General features: G+C 32.4%; 1 protein-coding gene across 1 annotated transcript in view; it reads right to left on the bottom strand.

The window, feature by feature from the left end:
• Nucleotides 1–8,042, bottom strand: part of LOC117175423 (hydrocephalus-inducing protein homolog) — a 195,245-nt gene that overhangs the window by 134,093 nt on the left and 53,110 nt on the right. The gene's annotated exons all lie outside the window — the stretch shown is intronic.

Raw genomic sequence — 8,042 nt, 5'->3', positions numbered from 1 at the left:
TACTTTTTTATTGCAAATTCGGATTCAGCGTCGAAAAATACATAAGAATATATAGATCTGGTCAATTGCACAGACACTTTTGTTTTTTTTGTGGGCCTGTGTTATCGAATCTGAACACGCGCACTAACATTTATTAAATTTTACTGCATATAAATTTATCCCTATTTATACTGCCATTCTTGTAAATAATTTAATGCAAATTTTGAAACTCATTTTTAGAATAAACATAAATTTCTTGTTTATTTCACAGTTTTTAATAAATAATGTACAATGATGATGATGATGTAAAATCAGATAATATGTATATCAATTTAATTTATACATGTTTATTGATCACATAAAGAATAAAATAATAAAACTGTAACTAAATCATATCCGATTTGAATTTTTTTGTTTGAAAAATGTGTAGACCAAATGGGTACAATTTAGGCTAGTGAGCATGTTATTACACCACTAAGCCATTTCCCTTTCGGGGTAGGCATGACTCACTCGGTGGGGAAGGGAGCAATGTGAGGAAGGGATATACAATTTTTAGATTGATATGGAATTCTCGTGATATTTTTTTAAATAATACGTTCGGTCCCTAAAACTGCTCCGACCCGGGTTGCTGATCGATCTCTCTAGCAATCACCCCAAGTGCAGATCCACGCAAAGTCGTCATGTTGGGTTTCCCACTTGGGTCCATTAGTATCCAAGGTCTTTTGTTTCAGGCATCATTCACTCTACTGACACTCTTTTTATTAAATTTTTTTTGTCGCCATATTTTTCTGTCCTGACATACTACTCTAGCTTCTTTTATGTCCATCCATTTTTTTATGCAGACTCTCGTGTTTCCATGGCTTCTCATGTCTCTTCTAACTAGGGTCTCATTCACACATTCTAACCGTTCTTTCTGCGGTCTGCCTCTAAGCACGCTGCCATTTACTTTACCTTGATACACTTGTTTCGTTAGTCGTTCATTTGGCATTCTCTCAACATGCCAGAACTATCTTAACCGATTTCTTTCCTGTGTGTCTATTAGTGTCTATTTTACACTACATTCTTTTAGAATTATCACGTTACTCACTTTTTCCATGAGAGTTTTCCCGCATATCATGCGCAAGAATCTCATCTCAATTGCATTAACTTTACTCTTATTCTTTCCTTGATAGGTCCATGTCTCGCTACCGTATAGTACAGTCGGTAAAAATATAGAGTTATGCATTGCCATCTTAGCTTTATTTGATATATTTTCACTTCTAATAAGAGGCCTTGCTCTACCAATAACCTACTTACCTTCGTTTATGCGTTTATCTAACTCCTCCTCTATCTTACCGTCCCTAGTAAATAAATACAATACTGCATAGTGTTTTCTCATTCTTTCTTCCGAACACCATAGTTTTTGTTTTATATGCGTTCATTTTAAGGCCCATAATCTGCAAGCTTCCATTTAGTTTATTCAACATTCTTTGCAAGTCTTCGATGGACTCTGCCATAACAACCTAATCATCTGCGAGCGCTAACCCACGTACCTTTACTGTTTCGAGATCCACACTCTCTTCGTCGAAAAGAGCCATTCTTAAACACTCTTGCATAAATAATATAAATAACCATGAAAACATTACGCATTTTTGTCTAACTCCTTAAATAATATCGAAACAGTCACTCAAATTCCCATTAACCCTTATACTTGCTTTGCTTCCCGTATATATTGTTTTTATAGCTTGCAATAGCCATCCATTGACCCCGTACTCTTTCAGGACTTCCGAAAGTTTACTTCTATCTACCTTGTCAAAAGCTTTTTCTGGGTCAACAAATGCACAGAAAACTTTTCTTCCTACTCTCAAACTTTTTTCTGCGATTTGCCTTAAGCTAAATATTTGATCCGTACATGGCCTTCCTGGCATAAACCCACTTTGGACTTCTCAAATCTTTTCTTGTGTTATTTACATTACCCTACGAATAAGTATTTTTGAGTATATTTTACTTACGGTACTAAATAAGCTTATGCCTCTGTAATTATTGCAGTCGCTTTTATCTCCATTTGTTTTGTATATTGGTACGATAATCGCTTTTTTCCAATCGTCTTGGGCGTCTCCCATTTCGAAAAGTTTAAGCATTTCAGGGATAATATCGTCTACTCCGTCAACCTTACGGGTTTTCAAGTTCTTAGTTATATCCCTAACCTCAGTGACACAGACTTTCTCAATTGAGTTTTCTAACGAATCGTGTTCCGCATCGTAGTCGTGGCATCCTATAGCTTTATCTCCGAATTGTCCCCTAAAATAGTCTCTGAAAGCGTCTAGTATTCCGTCTGCATAATTTAGCCTTTTCCCACTTCATGTAGACAAATTCTGTACTTTTATTCCCCTTCATTTTTTTATAAAGCAGTTTCTTGCTTCCTTTAAAACTCGTTTTGTATTTTCTTCTCCTCTTCTTCTCTAATTTTTTTTATTTTTAATGTTGTTTTTTATGATTAAATAAATGCATAAATAATAAATGCATCTGCATAGGGTCTAATACATGAAATATTAATTTCAAATAATTTTTTCGTTCAAGAAATTCAATTAAATTCATAAATTGAGCTGTATCTATCAAAATAAATTCATTAAAGATTTTTTAATAAATAAGGTAAACATATTAGAACAGAGTGTTTACCCGCGATTGATTTTGAATTCCTGGACATTTGGACAATTCTCTGAGCAGATTCAGAATCACACATAATTTCTTCCAGAAATTTTATTAACCAACTCATAATTATCATTTATAAACAAATTCCTGGTTAAATGTCAGAACTGTAATAATGATTTTCGAAAATTCCCTTTTCAAATTCAGAGTAAATCCTTTTAAAACCATCTGTTATAAAAAATAATTATAGTTTTCCTATTATTATTTTAAAACGCAAAACCTACTTCAAACTTCGTCAACTCTACATAATTTTGGAGTCAGTATAAAAAAGTTATTGAAAATCATTTTATTGTGTTTCGAAAGTTTCCCAAAAGAATTAAAACTTGCGTATCTCTTAAAAAAATAGCCTAATTTGAAAATGATGCAATAGAATAAATTTTCAACTAAAAAAAAAGAAAGAATTTTCAATACAGAAGAATAATTTTCTACAAAAGATACTGATCTTCGAGCAAGAAGATCAATTTTCAAAAGAATCGATGAATTTTAAACGGAACAAATTAATTTAAAAACATTATTTCAACTTTCAATAAATTACTTGAATTTTTGACAATAAAATATGAATTTTCAACTGTGGAGATTGATTTTCTACCAAAATAAAAATAAATTTTCAACATTTAAATTTTCGACCATAATGATGAATTTTAAAACCATATGATAAATCCTTAGCCAAAAAATTATAGAAAGAAATATTCAAAAACATTTTTGAATTTTCAAGCCAAAAAGAAGAATTTGTTTACAAAATAGTTGATTCGTCAACCCGAAAATATGTATTTTTTTCAATTTCAAATATTTCAGTTTTCAAATAAAAAGACTAATTTATGGCTAATTCGATGAAGCTTCAGGCAAATGCATTTTTAACACTGCCGAAGAGGTAAAAAAACAGTTATGGGTATTAAGTATTTTGCGGCTGCAGGACCTCATAGTATCAAGAACTTGTGGTGGAAGAAGTTTACTTTTACACACCAACATTTGGCCCACATATTCATCTCATACTTAAAGTTGGGGACATCTATTCCGCAGTGGCTGGTATTAGGACGCACAATACTCCTAACGAAAAAAGGCAACTTGTGTAAACCTGAGAATTACAGGCTAATAACTTATTTGGACACGCTGTATAAGATCTTTACAACTGCCCTAAACAACAAGATTGTTCGAAGAACAATTTGTGACCTATGTGCCTGTGTGGAGAGAGATGTATGAACAACATAGCTCGAAAAAAGGCGTATCAGGCTGCCGAGAAAGCCTGCTTATTGATAGGTGCATCTGCAAAGATGCAGCAGCCCATCGCTGCGTACTGTCAATGGCTTGGATTGACTATCGGAAATCTTTCGATTCAACCTCTCATATACTTATCATCTGTATTTTGGAAAACTAGATTTACTATCTCATCTGGAAAATATCGTGTGACAACGAATAATGTCACCTTCCAGAGGGTCGACTTTTAGGGCCACACTATGAGCCCTCTGAGTTTTTGCATCACATTTCTACCTATATCTCTCGCATTACGAAATTCTTCTGGATTCATCTGTCGCGACACTAATCATCGCGAGTATTAGTTTACTCATATATTTATATGGATGACCTAAAATATATGCTCCTGGTGAATGCAAACTTCAGAGTGCTTTTAATATCGTCAAGAAGTGCACAGGAGAGACAGGTATGGACTTTGGATTGGACAAGTGTGACATAATTTATCTGAAGAAAGGAAAGGTTATTGGCGTTCTTAATGAACGTGAGCTTGTGGATATAAGTGTTTTAGACATCTTGACACTAGAGAGACCTATACATACCTGGGCGTGCCTTAAAGCCGCATTCAGGATGTAAAATCAGTGAAGAAGTCTTTCCGAAGTAGATACAGACATCGTCTTCGACAAATGTGGTCTTCAAATCTGTCGGTGCTGAACAAGGTATCTGCGACTAGTATGATTGTCGTCCCAGTTCTACTGTAATATCATGCATATGGTCAGGAACCACGAGATGATTTGCAACGATGGGTTCCTTTACAAAGCCGCGGAGCAAGCGGTCGAGACCCTTGGACTGAATTTTAACTGAAGAAGGGAAGAAAGTACACTAATCCATCTAGATGCTTCACTCCTAAAAGCCGAAGTAAAGAAAGTAGCAGTTAAAAACTCCGCCAAGAGTTACTTGACAAGAAAATGCACAGAAACTTTCACACAAATGTAGAAGAACAGTGTTTGAAGTTACCAGTGAAAGGTGTAGAACGTGCCATGCAAACGATAAGCACTTTGAACACATACTATCTAATTGTCCCACCCCCGTGGGAATGGCGTATCTCTGCAGACATAATGCGGTCCAAAACGAGAAGTGCTCAATTTTCTTGAACTACAATTTTCGGACAGCATTTTCCATCGGACACTCGAAGCCTGATATCGTTTTCCAAAGCTTTCCGAAACGAACTACATTCGTCATCAAATTCTCGGCTTCGGTCAACTACAACAGGCCTGTCCAGAGAGGGTAAATTGACTCAATCAACACATGTTCAAGTTACGCCACCACTTCCCTTTTCTCAGGCCCAGAAGATTGGGGGCTGGTAACTTTTGTGAAGTTGAATCAGGAGAGGTCGGTGGTGATATTAAAATCCTATCTATTATTTAAGCAATATCTATAAAAATTCCCCTCAGTGGTCAAGCCTGCACTACAACATCACTGCGAAGGAAAAGGAGAAGAGATATCAAGACCTCAATAGGGGGCTACAACAAATGTACCCAACATATTCGGTTAAAGTAATTATCTTCGTGATCGGTACTCACGGAGGTGCGAAACTAGCACTGGTTCTTGACCTCAAAGCAGTTTTCGACAAGCTCTTAACCATGGCAGCATACCCTGCCCTGGCTGTCATACGACTTACTTTTAGGGCAGTTCCTCCGTGTTTGGCCAGATCATCCCTTTTCTCAGGGGTCCTTTGTTGGAAAATAGGAAAAAAATTGAGATTAAAAAATTCCTAATTTTCCAATCCGTGATTTAAAAATAATGTATTTGCAATCTGCGTATTATGCACATTTCAATGGAAGAAAAATTCCTGCTCATTTCCAGTTTTTTCCATGTTTAGACAAAAAGTTTCATACTCTTGAAGCTACAATTTTTTTCATTCGAAAGTATAAAAACTGAACTGAAATCAATAAATAAAAAATTGTCAAACTTCTATAAATTGTAAAATTTAAATATCTAAAGAAATATATTAAACAACGCTATCATTTTCAATTCTCTAAATTGAAGAATGAATCAGCTTTATAGATTTTAAAATCGATATCTTTTCAAGAAATTTTTAGTCAGAAGCATTAAAAATTAGAATTGTTCAATTGTTATTCATACGTCTAAAATTTTTTTGAGATCTATTTGAAATATTTTCTTAAAATTATTATTTGAATGAAAAATCATTCAAAATTTTACGGAAACCTTACGATTTCAAAATGTTAAAAGAATCTACACTTTGTTCAAAAATTTTTGGAATCTTCGCAAATTTCAAATTATTTTTGATTTTTTTTGTTTCTTCGAAATATTTTTTCAAGTGATCCTAATTTTGTCTTACACCTTTATTAAATCCTGGGAAAAAAATCATTTAAAATGTCTTAAATTATTTTTTGACCATTGTTGATGTCTTTTGAAATCTTTTTTATTATTTTGTTAAAAATAATTTCTTAAAATTAAAAGTCGTTAAAAATTTTCCCAGAAATCTTAAGAGAAATTTTTTTATTTTCTTCAAACATTTGAGAATCTTCAAAAAACTCCAAAATTCCATTATGAAATATTCAAAAATCTATATTTTATTATGATAACTTTTTGAAATCTTTCCAAGTTTAAAATTATGTTTGCTTCTTTTCAAACCCTCTAAATATCTTTTAAACTTACATTTTTCCTAAAAGAATAATTTTTCAACTGTTATTTATAAAAAAATTTTTGTTTTAAATCTCACTTACAAATAAAAAATTATTTAAAACAAACAATTGAAATTGCAACTTTAAAGTTTAAATTTAGCTTTCTGTAATTTTATTTGAATTAGTCATTCTGTATAAACAGTCAAACCTTCGTAAAACACTTTCTGGACTTATAAATGAACGGAGTTGAAATTATATTGTATCAAATTCTGCCAAATGAGCCACCTATTTTTTGATGGTCGACCTTTTTTGCAGCAATTACTTTATTCGGTTCCCAAGGATAAATGAAAAATATAATTTGAGCAGTTTGCTGAAATTAGAAATTTTAAAAAAGTTATTGTTAAAAAAGTTTTTCCGCATGAATTTGATTATTATTTATTTGCTATCGTTTCGTTGGATGTATTTTTATAATTTTTTAAGTGTTAATTGTTAACTAGACACTCTTTCGATACAGATTTTTCGTGTTTATAATAGCCGTAATTTGTTGAAAATATAAAAAATTTATTTATAAAAATGAAAATAAATATAACTTCTTTATCTAACTTTTCATTTTTGATAATCGAATATCAATCTTTATTTCATAAGGCCTTACATGAAAAAAGAAAAAAATTAAAACTTTCATCGAGTCGCATGTTATTGCTTCTTTTCACTGGGTACTCAGCGCGCATTGTCTGTGTCGCGCGTGTCGTGGCATAGTGGGCCAAATGAGGTGTCCGTGGACAAATTAACTTTTATCCCAAACTATTCAACCCATTTTTAATTACTAGTTTTTGAATTAATGCTTATGAGACTTCTAAAAAGTTTTCAAGGCATTTTGTGGAAATTTATCCAATTTATGCGAAAGTACATAGAATGAGTGGGGAAACTTGTCTTGAATGATGTCCAGCAGTATCAGATTTGTTTAGTTTTTTTATACGTTAAAAATACCTCTTGATATGATATTTAATTATAAAAAAATATCTACTTGTTCAAACAAAATAAAATAAACAAATTGATTGTTTTGCCCTTCTTCAACAAGTGGATTTGATTTTTGCAGACAAATAAATTCATAATGTCTTGCTAGTAGCTCGCTATAGTTATTTTTTATTAATACTAAACAATTACTAATTGTTGTTAAAGCATGTAATTAAAAAATACCTAATTTGGCTCTATTTTAGTAGATAAGTTGAGTTTCTTTAATACAATCAGTTAGATGTGTATAACTAATGGACCACGGGCACCTCATTTGGCCTCACTGTGCACAGTGGGGTGAAATCGGAAAACGAGGTTCAAAATGACATTTAGAACGCAATTATGCACCGTTTTTAGAATTTTTTTTTTTGAAAAATTCAGAACTAAATTTTTCAGAAAATTGTGAGAGTAGATTTTTTATTTTTCTGATTATTTAATTTTTATTTTAATGCAAACATCGAAAAAAATGTCGATTTTTCTAATTTCATTTTTTATCTTCTAGACAAAATTTTTCTTATACTTCTCGTC

This window comes from Belonocnema kinseyi, chromosome 6 (assembly GCF_010883055.1).
Source record: "Belonocnema kinseyi isolate 2016_QV_RU_SX_M_011 chromosome 6, B_treatae_v1, whole genome shotgun sequence".
Taxonomy (NCBI): domain Eukaryota; kingdom Metazoa; phylum Arthropoda; class Insecta; order Hymenoptera; family Cynipidae; genus Belonocnema; species Belonocnema kinseyi.
The sequence above is the reverse complement of the archived record's forward strand: the minus strand, read 5'-3'. Positions and strand labels throughout refer to the sequence as shown.